The sequence below is a fragment of the Myiozetetes cayanensis genome, unplaced genomic scaffold (assembly GCF_022539395.1).
Source record: "Myiozetetes cayanensis isolate MyiCay16 unplaced genomic scaffold, myiCay2020 scf36, whole genome shotgun sequence".
NCBI classification, from domain to species: domain Eukaryota; kingdom Metazoa; phylum Chordata; class Aves; order Passeriformes; family Tyrannidae; genus Myiozetetes; species Myiozetetes cayanensis.
Window position 1 is genome coordinate 519,256 of NW_026087588.1, and position 24,581 is coordinate 543,836.

The following is a 24,581-nucleotide window of genomic DNA, read 5'->3' on the forward strand; positions in this document are numbered from 1 at the left end:
CACCAGCCAGTGTTTGATAAGAGATGGGACTGCTTCACTTACTCACTGCCATCTATCTTGTATATTCAGAGTTTTTCATCAGGAAAAATAGCATGGTTGTGTCCCAGGAGACTGCAGTTACAGTAGAATCATATCATAATGTATCAGTGTAAATATTTAATGCTTTCTGTCATTTGAGTAGCAGGGCACACCAGCATTTTTGTTGTCATCTGTTACTTTTTAATACCAGATTTGGCTTCTTTCTCCAGAGGCCTGCAAAGGTCACTGCTCTGCAAGGAGAAATGCCAGGACATCAGCTTTTGGGAAGCTGAAAATTCAGAGCAGCCAGCAGGGAAAATTGAGGTCCTGCTTTATGAGAGGTGGTGCCTTCCTGTGTCAGATGTACCTGAAAGAACCCAAGGTGCTCTCTTGGCTTTGCAAGTTTGTTCCCAGCAGCAAATTGCAGTGAAAAAGAACCTTCTGTTGTGTCTGTACTTGCAACATGTAGTTGTGTCCTTGTAGGTTAACTGGGGCTTTGCTGTGGGTTTCTGTTTCTTCTTAATTTTTTTTTTATTACCTCAGAGAAGAAAATACCTGTTGGAATTGCACCTCGTGGTCACAGTCACAAATGCACTCCCAGCCTTGAGGAGAGTGCAAAACATGAGAACACTGGTGTATGTGTTTTTAAATCTGTTAATACTTTTAAAAAGGAAGACCTATACTCATGGATGACCTACACTTGTTGTGTGGAGATTTTCCAGAGGCTAGACAGATTTCAGGAGCTCTGTAGCACTTGTCATGTGCTATTTCCTGGTTTACCAGAGTGTTCAGCTGGATGATGGGAGTGAGGAAGGCTAGGCAAGGGGCTTTCCTGCTCTTATTCCATGCTTGTCCATGCAGTACTCAGGAAGAGCTGGCTTTGGGATAAGTGTCATAATTCCAATAAAACAGTTATACTGCTGGGGTAGAATCTGTGTCTAATTGAACCTTTGTGCTTGATTTTAGTGAGGCCACACTTTAGGATTGCAGACTGGGAAGAGGACTAGATATGCTGGTGGAGACAACAGAGGAGGAGTTGTATGAGTTTCAGCAAGTGAATATAGAGGCAGGAAAGAGAGTGAAGTTTGAGATGAGAAAGATATATATACATATAAGGAAAGGAAATAGGCTCCTCTCTTAAGGTGGAGGGAAAAAAGCAGATAATGGGGATCAGGTGGCAATTTGAGGGAAGTAAAGAGCAGGAAAGAGAAGAAAAATGGAGATGGAGATCTCATAAAGGTCATGGAATACATTAATTTTTCTTTCACTCTTCTTGCATTTTAGGCAGGAAGAAACAGTAATTATCAACTTTTCTTCCCTCACAGATTCATTTAACCCCTCTGAGCTTATTCTTTACAGTGGGATGGGAATAAGTAAAGGAAATGATGGGGAAAGTGTGATCCTTGCTGATGGGTTTTATTTGCAAGAGAAACAGAACAGAGAGAAAATCAGCCCTTCTTTTAGGGGCCATGTTGCAAGAGGGAACAGTTCCGGGTGGGTCCTTTTTCTGCTCCACAGGCTCTGGGGATCCATTTCTTTGGTGTTTCCATGTCCATCTTCATTCTGTGATTCTCCAGTTTCACAGTTTCCTTAGCAGGCAGCGTCAGAGATGTGCAGCCCTTGCTGTTCCCTCAGGTGGGGTGCAATAGTTCTGTTATCCCCAGTGCTGTGCTGGACTGTCAAAGCTGTGACACCAAGGTCTGCGAGCGCTCCTGAGTCTGTGTGCTGCTCACCCTTGTGCTGCTCCTCTGTGCAGGAGTGGAGGGAGGGATAAGCAGGCTGCTGGCTTGTGCATGTTGTGTCTGTAATGCCAGATATAAAAACCTCCCTCCTCTTTTTCTCCCGTTTTGTATTTATACCTGTGTTTTCACTTTGTGTCATTTAGAAATCAAAGCCAGGAGTGTGCAGTTCAGCAGCAGCAGGAGAACTGTGCTTACTACTAATCTGCTGCTTTGCTCAAATTAAACATTTATGGGGCCAGAGACTCCTCACTGCTCCAGCTTTCAGCCTCCTACACTGTGATGATTTTTTTTCTTTGTGTTTGACAGAGCTCCTGCAAGAAATACAGTGAAATTAAATTATCCTCCGTTGGCTTCTCTCCCTTCCAGCCCACCTTTGTTAGTCCAGTTTGTTTTTTTCCTTGACTGCAGCAGATGGGGAACAGCTGTTGGTGTAAGCAATGCTTTATACTCCCTGTGAGTTGGAAGGTTTCACCCCAGTCTGATGGGCAGAGATCTGCCCTCCGTTATCGGTACCTGTTTCTGTTCTCAGAGGTCTATTCCAAGGTGGTGAAACTGGGTAGGAGCTCCTTACTCCTCAAACCAGGTATCCCAGTGCTGCAGCATGTTGCTACTGGTGCTCTAAGCTGTGTTGGCTGACTTGATCTCCGCTAAGAGCAGTTGGATGCCTTCAAAGACCTGGATTTTATCTGCTCCTCTGTGGCCTCAGGCCTAGAGTAAAAACTGGGTGATAGTTCTGTTTCTTGGGCACACTGGAGTGAAGATAATTTCTACAGAAAGGGGTTGTTTCTGAGCCTATTCAGAGACTTTTACAGGGCCTAATGCTCAGTCTTCCCTACCAGAGCATGGTCTTCTTTGATGTAACTTTTCTAGCTTAAAGCAGTGCTGCATGGATGCTGAAAGCCCACGCTCCTAAAATAGATTGAGTAGAACAAGCACTTCACTGCTGACTCCTCTTCAGGAGAGGAGGGAGAAGGTAGCAAAGAGCAGATGGCAGGTATTAGTCATATCACCTAATTTATCTGAACACCTCAGACACCATCACACAAAGGTGGTGGAGGAACCCAGAGGGAAGGGATCCTCCTAACAGAGCAGACTGGATGTTAGAGTTGCACAGGATATACGGGCAGAGGGGACCTGAGGAAAGGAGGGGGGTTGCAACCAAATGCTAAACCAAGAAGAGTGTGTTCACAAGGAGCTGTGTCCAGAGCTGCTTTTATTTGCCCAATTTTCCAGGCCATTCCCTCCTGACTGACAAGCACCTCAGAGCATCACTCCTTGGAGCTCCCTTGCTTATAGCACATTTCCCTCTCCAAAAGGAGTAGAACAAAGGTCCAATACCCCAGAAATAACTGGATTCCTCCACTTTCAATTAACTGGAATGACCTTATTCTAACTCTTACTGTAATAAATGCAGTATAGAAGCTGCTTGCTCTTTTCACCCAGTATATAAGTGGCCAGTGTGCACCTTGCAGTTGAGCTGGGCTGGCTCAGCATCCCCTCCCTGTTCCAGGTCTCTGGTATCCCCACACTGGCCCTGGCCCTGGCCCAGCTGGCAGTGGGCTCTTGGAGGTCCCCTGAGATGCTCCTGCCTGCTGGTGTGCTCGGGAGCACAGCATGTAAGCGCAACATAAAATCTGTTCAGTCCTTTGTACATCAGTGGCTTCCAGCAAACTTGACACCATGGAGCAAGTAGGGCACTGGAGGACCTGCAGAGGTGGCTGGAGAAGTGCTTGAGTTGCATTGTCTGTGTAATTACTTGCTTCAGACCCAACCTGGCCAAAGGGCAGCTGTGGGCACATTGGAGGGTAGGAAGGTACGAATGTGGGCTCTTGACTTCCCTGTACAGAAATGGGGCCCTCAGGAATCACAGCATTGGTGTGATCTCCCTGCAGAATTGGCTGTCTTGATTTGTATTTTCTTCCCATTTGTTTTGGGGTTTTGTTGGTTTTGCTGTTCTAAATCTTCAACAGCAGAGGCTGAATGTGTCGCCTCCTCATTTTTCTCCTCTTTTGTTTCAACTTTTTGGCAATCATGTCTAAAGAACTGCTCTGCTGGAGTTACTCCCATCTTTTCTCACACTTGTGCTCAGCCCCCTGCAGAAGCCAAGCACCCCACGGACCTCTGAATTCCAGATACCACTTTGGTGGCACCTTGGATCTCTGGGCTTCAGCTTTTGCCAAACACCTAATGAATGTATGAAGTGAGTAAAACACTTCTTCTGTGAGCTCTGCTGATACACAAGGGGTTAACTAAGCTCTGTTTATTAATGTTGTTCTTTAAATTGTGCCAGAACGTTTGAAAACGCTCAGCGGACAGGGCAGTAAACACCGTTAAATGACAATACTGTTCAATATTTGCTGTTAATTGAGAGAGGCAGCAGCTGCTGGTATGCAGCTCCAGCCAGGATGAATTAGTAATGAGTCTGTAACTCTGGGGTTTTTTTTTTACTGGTTTAAAGTTGCATCAGCCCTTTACAGTTCAGTGACATGCTTGGGATAGAAATAAAAATCATAGCAAGCCCTAAATTGAAGATTTTTTTGTTTTTTGTTTTCGAGTAAGTTGTCATGGAGCTGTGGTGTCAGTGATAAATTTGGTAGCAGTGATAAAACTGCCTTGTATTTAAGGACCAAACTTAAAGGTTTTAGGTTAGCTTGTCCATCCTGTGTGGCAGCCAGTGGGAAGGCAGCAGGCAAAGCAAACTCCTCCTTTGCAAGAAGGCACTTTTGTTGGGTTCTCACTGGCTTCCAGAGACCTTTTCAGTCAAACTAGGAGTTCTGGTTAAAGCTTCCTAACTGGCAGTAGTGCAGGTCGTGGTGTGTGAGACAGTTCTGTCCCTCACTGAAGGGTGACAGCAGGAGAGGGAACACTAATTCAGCGTTTCCCTTGTCCTTCCCATGCACTTTTGCCATGCATGTTTGTTAAGTTTAACCTTTGAGAACTTGCTGATAAGCTGTTAATCAACCACCAGTTAAAACAACAAACCCTCCCGCCTTGCTGGGTTGGGGTAGGGACTTCCCAAGGCTTCAGGAACATCATTAATCCGGAGCAGCCAGGCTGGGGGCAAAGTTTCCTCTCAGAAGAAAGCAACCACAGCCCCTTTCATGCTGTTTATGCAACGCTCCCCGTGAATATTTATTTTGCATAAAACGCTGTATTTTGAGCTCTAGGTGTGATTGTGAGAGTGCAAAACTGCCTTCTGGTGGTCATTAGCAGGTCTGAGGTGGGACACAGGAAACAAAATTCCAGCTCTGTGGAAAACAATGCCAACAGCCCTATTGATTTCAGCACAACTCGGCTTTCACTGCAAGTAGAAGAATTTCGAAGCAAATAATGTTTTGTTTGTTCAGTTCTTTAAACAAAAATCCATCTGTGGGGATTAGTGCTTGCATCCAAACACTCACAGTTCTGCTGATGTTTGGGTAGGATGAGAAATAGGCAATCGAAAGAATTCTTTGGGTCCTTAAAGAGGAAAAGAAATCCCAGTAGCCAGTGGCGTTTGTAACCCTGTTCCCAGCAGTGTGATTCCTGTATCACACACCTCCGGGCGCTGTGTTTGTTCTCCATGGCACTTTTTACCCAGTTAAGTGTTTTTTGCGTGTTCTTAGCAACCTGAAGGTGCCACACACCCTGCTGGCTTCTGGATTAGATTATGGATGCAGGGAATCTTTCAGGCTGGATGTGGGAAGCAAGTGTTAAAAGCCAAGAGAATGCTATGGAAGTGCAGCAAGAACTGAACTCATCTGGTGATAAAAGTCCTTCAACCCCAGAAGTCCCTTTCTGTTTAGGGCACTGACCATTCACACCTTGGCTGCCAGTTATCAAATGATGCTTTAAGATCTGTCCTTAAAAGTTCTGGTTTTTTCTTGTGAAATTCAATGATATATTCCAGTGGCGTTCTGCCAACTTTGGGCATCTGGTGTCTCCATGTTTTTTACGAACATCTCTCCAATTTTATATGCTGTTTTCTATATATATATATGAACTGAACTGTGTTTAAAGGGATAATATAATCAAATACATTTTTCTTTTTTTTTTTTCCAAGTCTGTTTCATCTGTAGTATTGCTTACAATGCTTACGTTGCTCACAATATTTGTTTTATTGAAGCAGGAAAATAAACCTTGTGTTTACACGCACTGTTCCTGTGATAAAATAGTGGTAAAAATTGTAATCACTGGCTTTTGGTGCTTCTTAAAATTGACTTAATAGAACCATGTAATTTTCATGTAAACAAAGGCCCATATTTACATTTTTATTATATAAAAAATAAACTCCAAGGTTTGGCTAATAAAGCTCTTAAAATACATCTATGTTTACTTTGGGTTCTATTTGGAAATTATTCTGTAATTAAAATGGTTAATACAAAGCTGGTATAAGGCAAATTGGTCCTTTCCTGTGGAATAATATTGCTACGTCCTCCTCCTCCCGTTGCCCAAATAAAGCCTCTGAATGTAACCTAGCCTGGACCTCCCAGGCTTTTTTACCTGTTGGGAGTGTGGAATTACCTGTCCTGTTCTCATGGCAAACTAGAATAGATAAGGAGAGACCTTAATACAGCGCTAAAATGAAATTACAGTAGTGACAAGATTAGTGTTTTTCTCAAATACAAATGGCTCTTGCTCCTACTTTTCCAAAAAATTGGAATAACTAAGCTTCCAAAATGTTGGGAGTGGCCTTGAGAGCGGCTCAGTTGTGCAGGACATGAGGGAGATGGTGCCTGTTTCTGCAAGGCCACAAAGATTTTGTTGTCTAAAGTCTCTTAATTCTGGCAAGACACTGGTGCTGGTATTTCTGACTCCCTTCCTCAGCGCTGCAGTAACCCGGTTGTGGCTGGTGGTGGATACAAGGAAAACAATGTGTGTGGGTAGGGATAATCTCTTTTTAAGACCGGTGAGTTTAGTGTTTGCAATAAAGTTCTGTAATTTCAAGGTGTTGGTTAATTTTATGAAGAACTGAGCTAAGTCTTGCAGCCTCTTAGATTTGTGTGGGGTGGGAAGAAGATGCAGTAGGCTCAGGATGGGAAGTCTCAGTATTTGTTGCTTCTCTCCTTGCCTGTTTGTGATAGTACCAGGAATATTGGTGTTATGAGTTGTATGTATGTAGGAGGGCCGTAAAAAGTTCTGCGTTTCCTAAAATTTGCTTAAAATTAGTAAAACAAATAGCTTGGAGTTCAGGTATGAAATTAAGTGTAAAATATCATTAATAGATTACCTCGAAGTATGTTATTTTAAAGGCTAATCCCATCCTGATGTAATTTTGTAATATGGAAAGCTCTGAGCTCTTTTACTGGAGCCGCTTTCTTAATTTAGATTAAAATTGTACCATAAAAGGATTACAGAGTGTGGGCCTGTGCTAAGAAAGGATGTACTAAATATGTTGAGATATTTTTCTACTCCCAACTTCCATTTGAAAGTGCATGCTAAATTCTGGATGTGTTCTGCTGCCTTTAAATGTGCCATGTAACATAACGATGTGCTGAGGGAGGGGATGTTTTGGGTTGATCTTGGGAGCATTATTTAAATGCATTGCAGTAGGATTCTGAGTTTTCTTGTTCTTTCTAGAGAGAAAAATTCAGTGCTGGGCTGTCCTGAACACCACACATGGTGAAGCTTCAGAGAACAGCTTGGTTTATCTGACGTGAAGAGGAGGCACATGTGCAGTGAGCCAAGAGGACATGGGCTTTCAGTGCACCTGCAACAATGATCAGGTACTGGCAGTTGTTCTTTAACCACAGTAACTAGTCAGGAACTCAAAGGTGTGAAACAACAACATGCTCGCTCCTGCAGTTGTCTGAAATTTTAAATGCGCTTTGCTTTGAGGCAGGAGCGAGGGGAGTTCACCTTCTGCTTTTGTGTTGTGTCTAGAACCATTTCTCTGCTGAACTTGCTCACCTGCAGACTCCTCATGGAATCCAGTTCCCATGGGAGGGAATAGGAAGGGACAAGTGCCGAAGGGGTTGTTTGCACAGACTGAGGTGAAGTTGATCTTAGTGTTTAAATTTTCCAAATGTGACTTGGGCTCTGAAAGCATTTGAATCTTTTAATTCAGGTGTATTGATTCTGTGAGGGGATAACATTAAGATATTTTTCATTGTTGTAAGTACTCTTTCATGGTATTTCCTTGGTGATTGCCTGGAGAACACAGATTTTTCAGAGGAATCCAGGCTGTTTTATCTGGAGTAGAGACACCAGTGAAGTTCCAGAAAATGCAGAGACTTGTGGTTTGCTTTGAGATCTGAACAGGTTATGGATTTAATAAATGGGAGAAGGATTAGGCTTTTGGTCTTTAAGTGTCCTATTCTTCCCCTGTGTCCTCAAAGTGAGTCTTTATGGTCTGTTGTCACTTTTGAAATGAGGTGTAAATGGCAGGAGGTTTCTTTCTGTCTCCTATTTTCTTATCTTCTAATGCATCTGTGTGAGCCTGTGATAATTTTTTAATGTACATTGCCTTTGATGTTAGCATGATGCTTAATGTGGTTTGGATATTGCTGTTCCTAAGAATATTTCATCTGTTGATTGTGTCATATGCAAAACTTTTAGTTTATCTATTTTATGCATTAAAAGTTAAATGGCAAAACTTGTATGCTAGCAAACTGCATATAGCAATGTGAAGAACTGAAAAGGAGCAAATTCTATAAAAATTCTCTAATCCTTCTAATTAAGGTTTAGAAGAATAAAGAACAGTTTCTTGTTTCCTTTGTAGATGCTAACTGGAAAATCGTTTATTCTTGTCTCTAACTAAAATGATCTACAGTTTTCTTCAGTTAGCGAATGGATGTGTGTAATGCAAGGAAACAGTTGTTTCACTTGGGAGAGACTGTAAATGGTTTTGTTCTACACGTTCTCTTTACGTTTGTCTGATTTGTATGATCTTTGTTGTACGGAGATGCTTCATGCAGAGAAAACCACAGAGATGTAATTTTAGGATGTGCCTGAGCCACCTCTGAGTGGGATTGCAGAAAGATGTGAGATGGAACTACATTTGGGGATTCATTTCTTAATATAAAAGCTGCCAGTTTTTACCCATTCTGTGAGGAGTGGTGGGTGCTGGAGAGGCAGAGCATCCATATATTTAGACTCTGGCTGTCTCTTGTTACGAGTCATAATTAAGGTGAAGTATTTTCTGAAGAACTAAATTCTCCCTTGATTTGAACCTGGTTTCATGTCGGTGAAAGCAATTAGTCTCATGAACCACCCTGTCTTTGCTTCATCAGTGACAATTCATCAGTTGCCTCATCAATGTTGCTGCTTCTAATTTGTCTGATATACTGTGGTTAGTAGACAAGGCACCCTATATGGGAGTGCTCTGTGCATGGTGGTAGGGGATAGAGGAGGCTTGAGGATAGAGAGGCTGGCCCTAAGGGGGACTGTGACATTTATAGAGGACTGGGGTTATAAAGCACTCCTGTGAAGCCCTGGAATGGTCCCAGGGTAACATTTCAGCTGATGGGCTGGTGAATGTGGCTCTCATTTGTTCTCTCTCAGCCATGACTTGAGTTTTTACTAACGTGGTGCTGATTTTTCCTCAGTGGGCAAATCCTGTGCAACCCAAAGCTGGTGATTGGAGTTGCAGTATTAGGATACTGGCTAAGTTTTATGTGCCCTTTTGGTTGTCCCTTAAGGTCAACTCTGTGACTTAATTCAGAAAGTATTTGGTGTGGTGGGGGCTTTGTGGTGCCTTCATCATATATTGCATTGTCCAGCACTGTGCTTGAAAACAAGGATCAAACCCCACTGCTGACAAGTTCAGTGCTCTCAATCCCAACATTCTGCTACTCATGACTGTTACTGTTTCAAGTGCTGTCATAAGTCCTCATGAAGTGAGTAATTCTGTGTGGTGATACCTCAGACAGATCAAGAGTGCTCTTCCAGGGTCTGCAGTGGAGCAGTGGGGGAGCAGAAGCCTCTTGGGAGAGAGGAAAAAAAAGCAGTGAGCTCTGAAGCAAAACCTACTGGAGGCTTCATGAACGAAGTGAGGCTGGGAGGGAGATGCTGAGCAGGTTTTGTTTGCCTTGAGAATATTTACATAGGGTTGATCCACTGTTCCTGAAGGAACTTTATCATGGTGCTACAGAGAAAACTGTTAGTGCTAAATATAGAACCTTGTTCTGGTAGTCTCTTGACTTACAAATGCTTGAATTTTGCTATCTTAATGGGCTTTCAGCAGTTTTTGTAGTTTTTTTGGTACAAATCTGAATAATATTCCTTGGAGAGGTTGTGTAATGGTAACAAGGATGGAAAGATTTAATTTGGTGAGACCTTGTACTGCAAAAGATCAGAAGAATGTTTTAGCTTCTGCTCTTGCTACAAAGACTTCAGTGCTTGGATATCCTCACAGAAGAGGCCTGAGAGGTTCCAAAAGTTCATCTTGACCTTTTGCATCAAGGCATCATCACTATTACTGGACAGCTTTTGAAATGATTTTTTGCCCTTTAACTCCTAATGGAGGAGGCGACTTGAGTTTTTTAGGCTGGTGCTTCACTATTTACCACTTAGAAAAGTTCTCGTGGCCTAAGGACATTTTTCATGTTGCAGTTTGAGTCCATTACTTTTCTTACTCACTGCCAATGTAGAGAATAAGTTCCCTCTTTCTTTGCAGAAACCTTTTCTATATTTAATGGAAATATGTCATATCTCTTCTTCTTTTACTCTGTTCAGACTGAGCCACCTCAGTGAGTTACCTCACTCATCCCTCATAGCTCACCCGACTACCTGTCTGTCCTTGCTTCTAGTTCTGGTGTGGTTTCTCTCTTTCCTGAGAAGCCTGACCCAAAAATGGACTTTACCAAAGGCTTCATCAAAAGTGAGAGGATCAGGAATTTGTGCTCCTGTCAATGGACAGGACTTGCCTTGTTTGTGACAGCTGGGTATTTATAATTTGTGCTCAGACTGTGATCCTCTCCATCCCTAGCCCTTCTCTACAGCACAGCTGCTCAGAGTTGTTTCTATATTTATGCAGGTGATTTTTTTTTTTCCTCTGAACAACACTTGACCTTGGGGAATTGGATGGCATTTTTTAATCACTTCTTCAGTTTCATTAATTCCTCTCTGCAAAAGCTCCCCATTTGTGTGCCTTTTTATGGAAATAACATAAATTATAGGACTTCTTTTTCCACATGCTACTGAGGTTTTGTTGTCAGGTCTCACTGCTTTTGCAGGCTCCTCACCTGGAAGAGGAGTGGTGACATTGGCTCAGTTGGCTTTTAAAAGTGTCCCTTATAGCTGCTATTTATATATACTTATTTTGAATATTTTTTTCAGTGTTTCTCACTGCTGGCACCTCTATTAGAGTTAATTATTGTTATGGAAGCCTTGATTTCAGCATGTTCTCTGAGAGGAATATTATTTTTGTGCCTATGTGCCTGAACAAATAGATCTGCTTTTCTCCCATGGCCTCTACTCAGCTGGGCCACTGCCACTGGAAATGTGGGGAGGCTGTTGTTCACTTGCTGCATTAACTGCCCTTTCAGCAGCTTTAGTGTCTCTTATGCAGCACTATTTCCTTCCTGGTGGAGTTCCAGGACTTCTCCTTATGTCTCAGGAGCTGGGCAGTCTTCCTTCAGAAGGTAAGTCTGCAAAGGTAGTTTTTTGAACTTCCCCAGCCTCATCAGTGCATGTTAACATTACAGTGACTTGCCTCATGCTGAATCTACCCAGACTTACTGTGATGAGGAGCCTGCGAGGCACAGCTCACCTGGAAAAAGTAGGGGAAACCACCCAGAAACTCCTCAAAAAAAGAATCTATACCAGCTTGGTATAGAGACCACATAATGCATTTTGTCTCATTGTTGCCTTTTAGTGTCTTTATTTTTAGTTCCTGGAGTGTCACTAATGGCAATACGAGGTTAAAGGCGGCCATTGTGCAGTTTTATATGCTCCTACCCATCCTGACTTGCAGAGCACACTTGGTCAAACACAACTGGCAACGGCATGGAAGGTGGTTTTACTGTAGAGAAACCTCACTTTTAGGTAAGAGGAGTTGGTAGCACTTTGATTTGAAGACTGTGAAATGGTGGTACAAGCATCAGTGGGTTTGTTTGAATCACTTTTAGGGAGACCCTTGTGAAAAGGGAGGCTTTCCCTCAGGGTATTGTGTATCTGTGAGTCTGTGCCCATCTCCAGCTCTCTGCTTTCATTCCTAGCAGACCCAGATGTCTTGCACATACCCCCCTTTGGGCTTTTTCTCCTTTCCTTTGGTCTCAGTTGATGGCTCTTGGCACTGGTCCTGTTGAATTGCAGTGCCACTACCTTTGCAGGGAGGACTTTCCAGAGTCTTGGATTTGGGGATGTTTTGGTTAAAATCTTGATCTGATTCTATGATTCTGATTTTTTTCCTTCTTTCCTGTGACCCACTCCACTGCTGAAGGTTAGGGCACTCAGAAGAGGGGTGTTTGCCTACAGGGTTGGAAGAGTGGATCCGAGATTTCACAGGTGTTTAGAACTTGACAATGAAATGCCCCTCTCACCACCTTATCTGTGCCAATATTTACCCAGACTTTTGCCTGTTGGAGAATCACTTGCTGTCTCACTTTACCTGTTTACTCATCCTGGTAGAAGTTTTCACAGTGCTGTCCCTCTCATACCCTGAAGTGTGTGCAGAGCAGATTTATTAACAGTCCTGGTGCTGTATAATTATGAAATTAACCTTTGAATCACTGCTATCTCTCTTCTAATTTTCTGCTGTAGTCAGTGGAATGTACCACGAGAAGTGTTAAGGATTGGCTCTGGTTTTACGCTTCCCTGGGCCTGTTACTGGCCACCCTTGGAGGCAGGACACTGAGATTGCTGGGCCTTTGGTCCTGTGCAGCAGAACCCTCCTCCCCTGTCAAAGGTTGGTTTAGGAGTTTTGCCCAAGATCATCATCAAGTTCCCAGGGGCTATAAATAACAAACGTATGCTATTTTTGAGTATTGGCATAACATTGGTATCCTCAGTCTTGGGCAAATTTAGTCATTCACCAATTTATTATAATTGAAGGTCACAGGCTTGGAGAACTTGTTAAATGATTACTTTAGGACTGGGCTGAAATCAACATGATGTGCCAACTCAGCTAGAAATGTTATGCCTAGCAGATGCTGGATAACATTCCTATTAGTTATTAATTGGTGTGGAAATACTTAATTATCCTGCCTTTTTCAAATATAGTGAACAGATAGCTTTTTTTAATACTTACTAGCTTTGCTTTTTGCACCCATTTCCACCAGCTTGGCCTGTTATTTCTCCTAGTGGTCTAGCTACTTGGTTGCCCTTTCAGAAATCCTGTTGCCTGTCAACTTTTCACTGGCAGTTGTGTGGTGCCTTATGAACTTAGGATTTTTAGTGTCTTCTACCTTGATTGTATTTGGTACTTTTTTTTCCTATTTTCACATTAATACTGAACTAAATTTATGCATAAAATTGTATTCAGGCATCTTCCCAGAGTTCCCTGCTTTTGCCAGTGTTTTTGTCTCAGAAGGAGGAAAATTATTTCTTTCTAATATTAATCAATTTATTTACTCACCAGTGGTGGTGCATCAAAAGAGCTGTGTAATATATACTATGAAAATACCCAACTGGTTGCAACCCAACTGAATTGTGTAGCAGCCATCAATTTTAGGGACATGTTAGGTTGCTTTTTCTATTTAACAGTGAGTTAAGGTAGTTATCTTGCTTAAATTCAGGACCTTTGTGCTTGAAGATTTTAGTCTGAGCTCTTGAGGCATAGCTGAAATGGAGTGCTGGGGTGCTGAACCAAACCACCATAGAAGAAAATCTGAAATTTTATGTGCAAACTGTTTTCTTCTCCTGGAGTCTCCCTGGGGTTCCCACTGGTTTCGTGGTGTGTTTTGTTTGTTTGTTTGTTTGTTTAAATATTTTTGGTGGTTTTTGGTTGTTGTTGGGTTTTGTTTGGGTTTTTTTTTGTTTTTTGTTGGTTTTTGTTTGGTTTTTTGTTTTTGTTTTTTTTAATGTCACTGCGATTAACCCTTGGAAACCTCTGAAAATTATTTTCCTTTCTATTTTTATTCTGACTTTTCTCATTCTAAAACAATATTGCTCCTTTTCTTCTACTTCTTGCATGTACTACCCTTCCAGTTCCTGAATTTATCCCTTTTTGCTTTAAGGTACTGGAGTAAAATAACATAACATTTTTGGGTCTGTTTTGAAAATGCCAGGGAAACCTGGGAGCTGTTTTTGTCCCACAGTGGTGGTGGTGGCTGAGAGCTGCGCTCCAGAGGGGGAGGGAAGGCAAGGCAAGGGAGTCAGAGCAGGTGCAACTGGAATTTGAAATGGTGGCACAAAGTGATCCCTTTGGAGAAGGGACATCTCTCTCCACACCTCCCCTCCTGCTTCTCCTGGGGCACAGCAGTGCAACTGTTGTGTTGCCTGGGTAGAAATCTGGTGCTTTGGTGACTTACAGATCTTAGGGAGGAGATATTTCTTCAGCAAAAGTTAACTTGGGCTTTCTTTGATCTTGAAAGTAGGTAACGAGAAATTTGCATTTTGTTTTCTCTGGTCAACTCAATTCAGAAGCCACAGTCCAGAATTCAAGCCCTTCTCCCTTCCACAGGAGCTGGTATCAGTGGTGCTGGTTCACAGGAGATCAAGTAGAAGAAAATCCCTAATTTCTCAACCCAGATCTGTTGTTGTTACATCCACTCCTGGTCTATTTTGGGAGGTTATCCACCCTTTATAAGCAAAGGTGGGATTCTCTCAAGCTTTCTTTTAAAATGTGCACCACCAGAGTAGATTTTGGGACACCCTGTTGTACCATAATTTCTTCCCACTTGCTAGGAAAAGGTGTGGTGAAAATATGGAAATCCTGTGTCTTAATAATGTGGAGGCTGCAGATGTTCAGAAGTAGTTTTAAAGACCAAATGGATGAATTCTGGTCAGCCCTGAGACAGTGCTATTGCAGAGCTTACAGCCCAGGTTACTGTTCAAACGTTGACCTTCATTCCTGGTCATGCTCATCCCTCTACTCCATCCCTCGGATTTCAAAGATACAAAAACAAGGCATAGCTTGTACCCTTCCCCTGTCCAGATCCAAGTTAATCACAGCTACTCTTGTGAGCATTCCGCAGGACTCTGCCATCCATTTGGGTGTCCTTGCATGTGGTCTGCCCAACTAAGTATATTCCATTGCCTTGGAATTGAAGCTGGAATGGGAATGGCTGGAGGGCTGGGATCCGTGGGTGCTGTGTAACTGTTCCTTATGGAACCCCAGGTGTGAAACTCTGCCTACTCCAATCTTTGTTTCTGAGTGTCGCTGACGTTGTGAGGTTGTCTGCCTGCTGTTGGGAATGTTTGACTGGAGCCGAATGCAGGATTTTGTTAGTGCTCCTATTTTTGTTTTGCTGGTGCTTTTGCATCGCTAATCAAACACAAGCCTCCTATTGTTCTCCCTGCTGCTTCCTTCCAGTACATGCTTATATTTAGTTATTTTAATAATAATACCCCGGGTTTGTAATCCTGCAAGAAGCCAGGGAGATGATAAACTCCTTTTCTGATTACCAAATCCATTTGATTCATACACCAGATGGCTGTTATTTGACACGCTGCTGTTCTCCAGGAGCGGCAGAGACTCGGGGGTATCGGAGGATGTCCTCGCTGGTCCTCCCCCTGGGGTGGCAGCACTGATGCCATTTTCCGGGGGGCTCAGGCTGTTGGGTGCCTGGGTTTGGCTGGGATTGGCTGCCTTGCTCTCCCCTCTGCCGGTGCCCAGCCCCAGCTGGAGCTGCCGAATCTCCAACCATCCCGATTTCCATCCATTCATGAATCCGTGACGTCAGCACGCTCTGTGCTTCTTTGCAGCAGGCTGCAGGATTGTGTGGGTGGAATTTCCTTTTATTTTGCAACACTTCCTTCTTTTTTTTTTCCTTTTTTTTTTTTTTGCCTTCCATCTTTTTAAAACAAGAAAATGGAGCATCACATAGGAAACCTTCATCCCTGTGAGTATCCGGAGGAAAACGTGGGTTTTGTGAGGGGGGGTGTGTGTGTGTGCCATGGTCAGTGCTCCCCTTTCGCCATTTATTTCGGAAGGACAGATGGATGTTGCATTTGTGATGTGAAAGGGCTGAAAAAATGATGCTCGGAGAGGGAAGAGGAAATGTGAAACCTTAATTTATCCATCACTGCATATCAGTCTGAGAGCTGGCCTGGCCTTTGCCTGTTGGTGTGATAGACATTTTTCACTTGCAATTTTGCACGTTATCTTCTTGTGCCCCCCTTTTAAAGGGGAAGGGAATGGCAGTGGAGAATGGATATAAATGGAATATGCAGGCAACAACATAAGAATTACAAGAGATAGTATAAAGAGGCAGAATTGCATTTTTTGCCTTTTAGGCAATTGTAATTTTTTTTCCCTTGTGGGCTAATAGAACAATTCTTCTGCTGTGCTACAGTGATTAATAATTTAATTTTATTTTTGAGGTGAAGGAGATGTGTTTTCTTTCAATCAGCCGGGCAGGAATTTGTTCTTGTATTATTGCAAATAGCAGTTTGAGCTGTCTCTGGTGTGCTGAACACATGATTTTCACCCCTCATTTTCCTAATAAATGAGGGAACTGGGAGTACCTTTGCAGTTAACGATACTGTTCACTGGGGCAAGATTTGTCATATTCCTGCTCACCTGAATGGGGGCATGATGTCATGTTTTCTCCCAATGAAAAGAGGAGCTGCTCTTTATTTTTGTTTTGGGGGGGTGGTTTAAGTACTGCAATAGCTTAATCATATCAAACCACATGTCTCCCTTAAGTAAATGAAAAAGGGGGTATTTTAAGTAGATCTGGAGAAAGATGACATCAGGCCCATGTGCTTGGCTATACTGATTTTAGAAATAGGCAATCTGTTCAGGAGAAGAAGCTGAGGGAATGTGTTTTGATAAATAATTTTGAGGGAGAAAATATGAAAATATTTGAAATGGTGAGAGAGGTTCAGTCAGTCTGACAGGGACATATGGACACTTTTCCCAGTGCCTGCTGTGTGTGTAGCCACTGACACCTTGGGACACCCTAAAATGTGGAGGGTAGAGTTGTCATGGGTTGGAAAGTTTTTGTCACTGTCCTTTTTGTTGTGTCCCCAAATGTATGCGGGTTTTGTTTCTAGAGAGAGGCAGCCCTTTGAACTTCTGGCTGTGACAGCCTTCCGCTGAGAAATACAAATAAATCCGGATTTTGATGTAGTGGGGGTTTTGTTTGTTTGTTTTGCTTTAACGCCAGTTTTGTTTCCTCTCTTTGGGGCCTCCAGTGCGAGTCTTTGATCCAGAATGGTCCTGTCATTCAGATTTGTCTTTGTCCCCTGCTGCCTGATAGTTAAATTTATAGCTGGCATTCATTTTGACCCCTGTGCCTGGAATCAGCAAGTAACTTCCAGCACAGAAAATATGGAAGGGACTCTCACTGCTCCTAAGCTATTTGTGAATTTGTGTTTAATCATGTTTGGGGGTTTTATAGGTGGCATTTTTAACCTCCCTCTTTTGTCTGCTATTGTAAAGATTTGGTAAGTGGCTTATCTCCAGTGGATCAGAAAATTGAGTAATGATTTATTTGAAAATCTCTTCCTAGGTAAACCCTTTCACAATTAGTAGCTATTTAAACATGGGTCTGCTCTAAGCAGTGGCAGGATAAGGAAGGTTTTACAATATTTCCTGTTTTCTTAGGAGTTTTTTTATTTTACAGCAAACATGAGGCAGTGAGTGATTAGACTGGAGTTGTTCCTACCTGGCACCTGTTCCAGGCTGTCTGCAGTCAAGATGTGGGGAGGGGATTTAGAGTAGGACTTCTTAAAATAGCAGAGTTTTAAAGTAAAGCTTTTTTTGTATAAAATTAAGAGATCTGTTGTGGCTTCTGTAAACACTTTGCTCTTCAGTTCTAGTCCCTGGGGCCAGGGCAGGCAGGGGAAGGGGCATTGAGCCTTTTTAGCCAAACTCTCACCTGAGATCCTGTATTTGGAGGAAAACAGCAGCAGTTTTAGTGTTTGTACAACTTCCAGTGAGTTCTCAGCCATAACTGACTCAAAATGAGTCAACTGAGGGAAATGTTACCTCTGGAGCTCTCAGAGTTTGGCACTTCACCAAGCCCTGTCCAGCTTATGGGACTTTGGTTTCTATCCATTCTTGCAGGGCCTTAGGCCTTAGTCTCCTGTTTTGTGACATTGCAGCAAATCAGTCTCATTTCCTGGGGTGGGGGGAGTAAATATTTCACCCAAAACACAGAGTACTTAGGGTGGATTGGCAGGGTGGCAGCCGCAGCTTGAAATGCTGTGGTGGGCTGGGAGCAGCAGCTCTGTGTGTACTTACTCCCACCCCTGTAAATATTCAAGTGTGTGTTTTGACCTCTGTCCTCTTTCCCTGCTTACAACTTCAGCTGAGAATTTCGTGATTGGAGGGGCTTCAAAGGCTTTAGCAACAGTTGGGTGTAGGCCAGGGAGAAGAGCAGTTGTGTCTGTGTCAAGTACATGGTTCATAACCCTCTGGTGAAGCTGTGGTTGTTGGTGCTGTTTCCCCTGGAGCAGTTGGGAAGGGTGCTGTGAGGGAGGGAAGGAGAAAGTCCTGGCATGGGTGAGAGGCTGGACCTGTTCCAGCATGGTGGGCTGGAGGAATGGAGGTGTCTGTGTGGACACTGTATTCATTCCTGGCACACTTGTCCTTTCCTGTCCCCAGCCCCATACTCTGTTACCTTCTTGAGGACGCAATCTTGAGGACACAGTGCAGCTGTACAGCTGTGACTTTTCTGCTGAAACACAGAAAATCCAACACAGATCCTCAAATGTTGGGTTATCAACTGTAGCCCATCCAGTGGGGATGCACCGAGGGGCCAAGTGCTGGCCTCTGCAGGGTCTTGGATGCCACGAGTCCTACCAGGCCTCTGTGGCTCCTGTGTGGCTCTTTGCTCTGGGACTGTGTTGTTTGTGTGTCCTGATCGTGTTGCCAGCCCGTAAAGCTGAGGTGGCCTCGGAGCAGGCTCACACCTTACGCTGTGTCACTAATACAGGCTTACTCAAGGCTCCTGAGCAGGGCATTGTGCCTCGTCTCTGTTGAGCAATAATCCTCTTTGCTGTGTATGGTGCTTGCTAAATACAACTGAGTACTACTGTCATTCCTCATCTGAGATCTGCCAGCTGGATTTCCAGTGTCCTTCCCCTTCCCATCAGGTTTTGGGACCTGGGACAGAGTCCAGAGCTCTGCATGTGCCCCAGGAATTTTAGTACTTCCATGCGTAGTTGTTCAGTTATTTAATACTGGGCATGAAGCACATAAGCTGTTAGTGCTGAGAAGTTTGTGTGAGTAGCTTTTACATGTCAAATGTGCTTTGCAAATGTTGAATAATTCATGTCTACTATAAAAATAAAAACAAACGTGGGAGTGAGTGAATTTACCTGAGACCAGTCTGCCACCTCACGTGAGTTAAAGTGAGACTTTGATTCATTCACTGGGTTTCTGAGAACAGCACTGTGATACTGATCTTCATCCTCAAAGATCTTTCAGACATTAATTTTAACACTAGTCCTTGGAGGAAAATATGATGTTTCAGTGCTGTAAGTGGGGAAAATTCCAAGGTATTGTTTGTTGGTAGGACTGGAACATTTATTTAATGGCTTCATGTATCAAGGTCAGTGAGGCTGTAAGGCCTCTGTGAACTCAACTTGGAGATTTTCCTGGGCTTTGTTGCTGTAAAATATTTGAATTTGAATCCTTAAATTTGTTGTTATTTAGTTACTGTCCTTTAGTGAGCGTGCTTTGGTTATTTAGTAATGTAGGTCTTCAATGAGGTGAAAGTGCAGAACTGAGAAGGATGAAGAGAAAAGGAATGGAGTGGAGCCTGAGGGCTGTGACTGGATCCTACCATGAAAACAGCTGGAAAGATAGAAGAGTGTAACTTACGGTCATTTCTAAATTTTGATCTGAGAGAGATTCCGACAGTAATTCAGTTGTATAAAAGGATAAACAGCATTTATTCTGTCTTTGTAGCAGCTAAATGTTTGAGAATATATTGATGGGCTTATGATGGAGGGTATCAATGGTCAGTGAGGTGTCAGAACACTGTGAAACTGCTGGTGTTCCAGGTGTGCATGTAGCTCATGACACGTGGCAGCCAGAGGGAGGGGAAACAAATAGCAAAGGGGTGATTAAAAGTTGAACTGATTTTTGGGAAGTAAGTGTGGTCCTTGGTTTGTAAGTGTGGTCCTTGCTCCCCAGAGGCCAGTGACTGATGGGTTCTCCTCTCCTCCAAAGCCAAGGACCTCTGCCCAGAGCTGCTCTCCCCCAGAGATGTGCATTTCCCAAATCCTGCAGCGAATACGAGAGTCATTATGCAACATCACTTATTTCCTATGGCATCAGATTATGCAATTTCTGAGCAGAAGAATGCAAAGCCCTGGAAGAACACAGTAGCATTTTAACAGATCCAAAAATACCTTCTCCAGGATAGAGGAAGCATTTCAGTGTGTAGTGCTGGAAATACACTGTTATGTAAGGTGCTTATTCCCCAGCCGTGCTGGGCAGGCCTGGCTGGCAGGTGGAGCAGGACATGCTCTCCCTGCCACTGGAGAGGGCTCCCTGCACACACAGGAGATGGATGGGCTCTTTGTCTGCCTTCTTCACTAAGATGAATTTTTATTGCTTTGTGTTTTTATCCCTTTTGCCAAAAAAAAAAAAGTGGATGTTTGATTTCTCTTTCCACATCAGGCACTGCTTCTCCACCCCCCACAAATTTGTGACCTTTTTGTTGAAAGAGTTCCTAGTGAAATATGTGTTTGGTGGAGGCTGAAATTCCTATGCTGAGAGCCAGGGCAGATGCACACATTGCATGTGGAGATAAGATTCAGCACAGTTCTTTTAAGGTGAAGTCTGCCTTGGAAATCTATTAAATTTCTTTGTAGAGTCAAGAGCATGTCAGAAAAGGGGATCTGGTTGATACAATCTGTTGGAATTTTGGCAGGAATACTTACCAAAGACCTGTAAAGAGACTAAGCAGCTATAAAATAACAGGGATGCCTGTCCCAAGCAAATATTTAATTAAACTATATGAAATAAGAGTAGGGGATAAACAGCATTGTTGAAACATTTTTCTCTGCTTTAGAGATTTCACTACTCAGTCTTTCCACCTGTTCTTCCTATATCTAGATCACTTAGGAATATTCTAAAGCAAGAACATTTGGGCTGTGAGACTACCCAAGGAAGATGTTCAGGGTAATAACTACATAGGCCAGCTGGAGGGAGTATTGGAGGGCTCTACTGAACTTGGGTGATAAAATGTCTGTTCAATTTAGTGTTGATTAAATACAAATTAATTTTAACAATCCAGTACATAGGAATTAGGCTCTGACCTAGCTTTTACTGCTCAAGAATGAGATCTTAAGGTTGTAAGAGACCCATGGAAGTTAGCTCAGCATCCTGAGGCATGCCTAGATGTCAGATGGAATTAGAGGAATAGTTAGGAAAGCAACAAAGAACCAAAATAATCATTGTGCCTTTGTGCATTTCTGTGGCATTCTGTCCTCACTGGGAATCTTGGCTGTGGTCTGACTTTCTCAGTTTACATCCTCAACTGCCCAGAGAAGCTCTGGCTGCCCCATCCCTGTAAGTGTTCAAGGCCAGGTTGGATGGGGCTTGGAGCAACCTGGGCTAGTGGGAGGTGTCCCTGCCACAGGCAGGGTGTGACACTGGATGATCTTTAAGGTCCTTCCCAACCCAAGCCATTCTGTGATTCTATAATTCTAAGGTGGTATAATAGAAATGGAACAGAGGTGATCAAAGATACAGTGAGAGAGAAGGTCGAGTGGGAACTGTTATACTTGAAACAAGATGTTGGAGTGGAGGATGGGAGTGTTCGTAAAGTCAGAGCTGGAATTAAGGAGATAAATAGATTCAGGTGTTACTGAAGCAGTGAACACCTGCCTTTTTGAACAAAGGAATTAGAGAGACATGCAAAGTGCAGAGTAGCTGGTGTTGCCTTCTGCAGCACACAGTTAAAATACAGAACTCCCTGCCACGGCACAGTGGTTGCCAAAGTTGTGGTTAAAAAAATTCCTCGATGCGTTTGCACAGGAGAAATCCTGTATGGGCTGTGGCAGAGAACCCCCACCATGTGTTGTGAGCAGGGGGGCTGGTGGCACTACTCTGGTGAGGGTTGGCTGCCTGCACAGCCTTCCCTTGGCTTTTGGAGGCAGGAAATGGGGTGGATGAACTTGTCCTCCTGGGCTGGGATGGTTTCTTCCTATGCTGCAGCCTAGGTGCCGCTTATTTCTCCTCTGCCAGGCTCAGTTGGGATGTGTGAGGTGCCAGGCAAACCTCCAGCAGGCTCTGTGCACAGAGCCTGAATTCAGCCATTAAGGATATTTCTTGGCTGGCACACCATGCTATTTTTGTCATGGTCAGAAAGGGTTCAGACCACAGAGTTAGACAGGGTTCTCTTTCTTGCTGATACAACCACAGACAAAAGTATATCACAAGTGTAAAATCCCTTTTGCCAAAAAGGATGCATCTCTGTTTTAGGGTAGCCTTTATTCAGTTCAGACTGACTTAAATCGGCGTGAGGTCAAGCTGCTGTTGGGAGAACATGGACCATAACAACACAGTTCCATAGCTGTGCTCTCATGTTCTTAATGCCCATGGCTGTGTTAGATTATTCTGCTGACCTTTTAGGATGGTGATGATGATAGCTGTGAGCCCCACATCGCTGAGGTGGGCGTTATGGTGACTGCAAAAGGTAGTGGTCTTTTGTTGAGGTGGCATCCAAAGAGTTACTGAAGAAAGGAATTAAAAGGGTGCATTCCAGTAAGGATGTGCAGAAGTAGTGTAGTATTTATCTGACAACCTCAAAAAACAGGGTAAAGCACAAAAAAGCCAGTGTTACAAGACCTCATTTTCCCAGATAAAGCTGCTGGTTATTGTAGAGTAAGTTGGGGCACGTGCAGAAATGTGTTGCAGTGACAGAAAATGTCAGGTGGGTCAGATGAAGAATTTTCAACTGTTTTATTATATATTGATTGTTTTGGTGGTGTCACAATTGCAATATTTAAAAATAAGGCTGGGTTGTGGCTGAGCATTCATGTGGGTGTGAGATGGGAAGAAACCTGTTTCCTTGAAGGAACAGCATGTCTGGAGAAAGAGATTGATGGCTTAACAACACTCAAGCTTTTGCCTTGGGCTGCTCCATAGTTGACTTAAAGGTTTGCCCATAGCATGGGCTGGTCTGCACTGAGTTACTATGGGCAAGTTTCATAGTGTAATTTGGTTTTTTGTTTTTGTTTTTTTTTAACCTTACAAAACAGATAATGTAACTTATAAAATGTAATGTAATCAATTAATGTCATAATGTCACTTGAAAAAAAAATCCAACCCCTCTGATAAAAAAAATAGGTTGCCTTGTAGTGACGTGTAACACGTTCTCTATTAATAAATCTTTTTGTTTTCAAAACAACCATGCAAAACATAAGCATGTATTCCAAGTGATGCAAGAAGGCATCACTTGTGTGGCAGAAGAGGAATATCTGATCCACTCATACAGCATTTTCCTCACCAGGAGAGTGGGAAAAGAAAAAGTTTGCTAGAGTCCTGTGTGATGAAATGGTGTGATTCAAACTCCAAAGGTCACAAGTGTCAACCAAAGCTCTGGGATTTGCCAGCTCAGCAGCTCTGTGTGTTCCTGTGCTGGAGTTGTACAGAGATGAGAGAGGACTGTGCATCAGCCTGTTGTAAAAATTCCCCAAAGAAACTGAGGGAGAATCACAAGGGGCAGGAGAACTCAGCTGGGAGATGTGTAACAGGATGACTGTGCCTTATTATAAACTTGCTATTTGTGGATTTTGTTAGATTTTTAGGCGTTTTTGGGCATTGTCCCAAGTGGAAGTGATGCACACGTAAATTCCAGTTGTGTTATCAGCGAGGAAATGTGCAGTTACCTTGTTACCCACTGGAGCCAGAAGGAAATCACACTGAGTACTAGGAAAAAGCAAGGAACTCCAGGACCTGGGTGTAAATAGTGATATGGATGGGAATCTCTGTCCTTGGTAGTGCTGTGGCCCAGCCAGCTGATTTCTGCCAGCTGCTCTTTTACAGACTTTAAACTTGGATCAGACAGTTGCTTCTATTCCCTTTGCATATGGAAAGTGCAGGAAGAGAATGTACTTCGCTGGGTAATACAGAAATAGTGCTACAAGGAAACTAACTCGGTGTTACTGGAGGTTTAAGACACTTTGTACTTACACCACCTTTCCAGCACAGTAACTTTTTGTCTCTGTTCTGTATCTGGAATGGTGATTTGCCACTCAGTTTTTAGCACAGATCTTTGAAAGAGAAACTTTAAAGAAGAAACTTCAGTTACGACTCATTCAAGGCATTGGATTAAATCAGCTGTTTCTGCAAACCTGGCCATTGCCTTGACACTTTTATAAATACTGGGCTTGTGTAGGCAGCTACATGCTTTGGTGGCTCTGGATGCATCCTAGAACACTTTCTGGATGACTGTTTCCAGGGGCAGACACTGTATCAGGCAAGGTGAGAGCATGCCTTGTGATAGCTGATTAACCCACTCAGTGATTTGGGTAAACTTTCACTTTTCTGATAGTTTTTAATTGCATTTTGGGATGCCTGACATGTTGAGGTGCAGTCTCAGTCTTCCCAGAAGAGATGCACTTCCTGCTCTTGTTGTCTGAGCATGGTGGGTTTTGCCTGGAAAAAATGCTTTGCCTGGAAATGGAATTGTTTACTGGAAGTTGTGATCATACAAAATTACACTGATCCTCAAATCTCCTTCCACGTGTAAGATAATTTGTTAGTGCAGAGTGCATGAACTCCTCAGAACAGTTCAAATCAGAGGGCCTGCCTTGAAGTCTGTGTGTGCA

General features: G+C 43.1%; 1 protein-coding gene across 8 annotated transcripts in view; it reads left to right on the forward strand.

Moving 5' to 3' along the window:
- MAP3K13 (mitogen-activated protein kinase kinase kinase 13) overlaps positions 1-24,581 on the forward strand; it is a 72,596-nt gene that overhangs the window by 18,834 nt on the left and 29,181 nt on the right. For 6 of the 8 annotated variants that reach the window (XM_050328063.1, XM_050328064.1, XM_050328070.1 and 3 more), the window contains exon 3: positions 7,320-7,465. The gene's annotated coding sequence lies outside the window, so the exon portion shown is untranslated. Of the gene's footprint in view, positions 1-3,849; positions 3,961-7,319; positions 7,466-15,508; positions 15,686-24,581 lie in introns of those variants that run through there. The other 2 variants (XM_050328068.1, XM_050328069.1) reach the window with 2 other exon arrangements.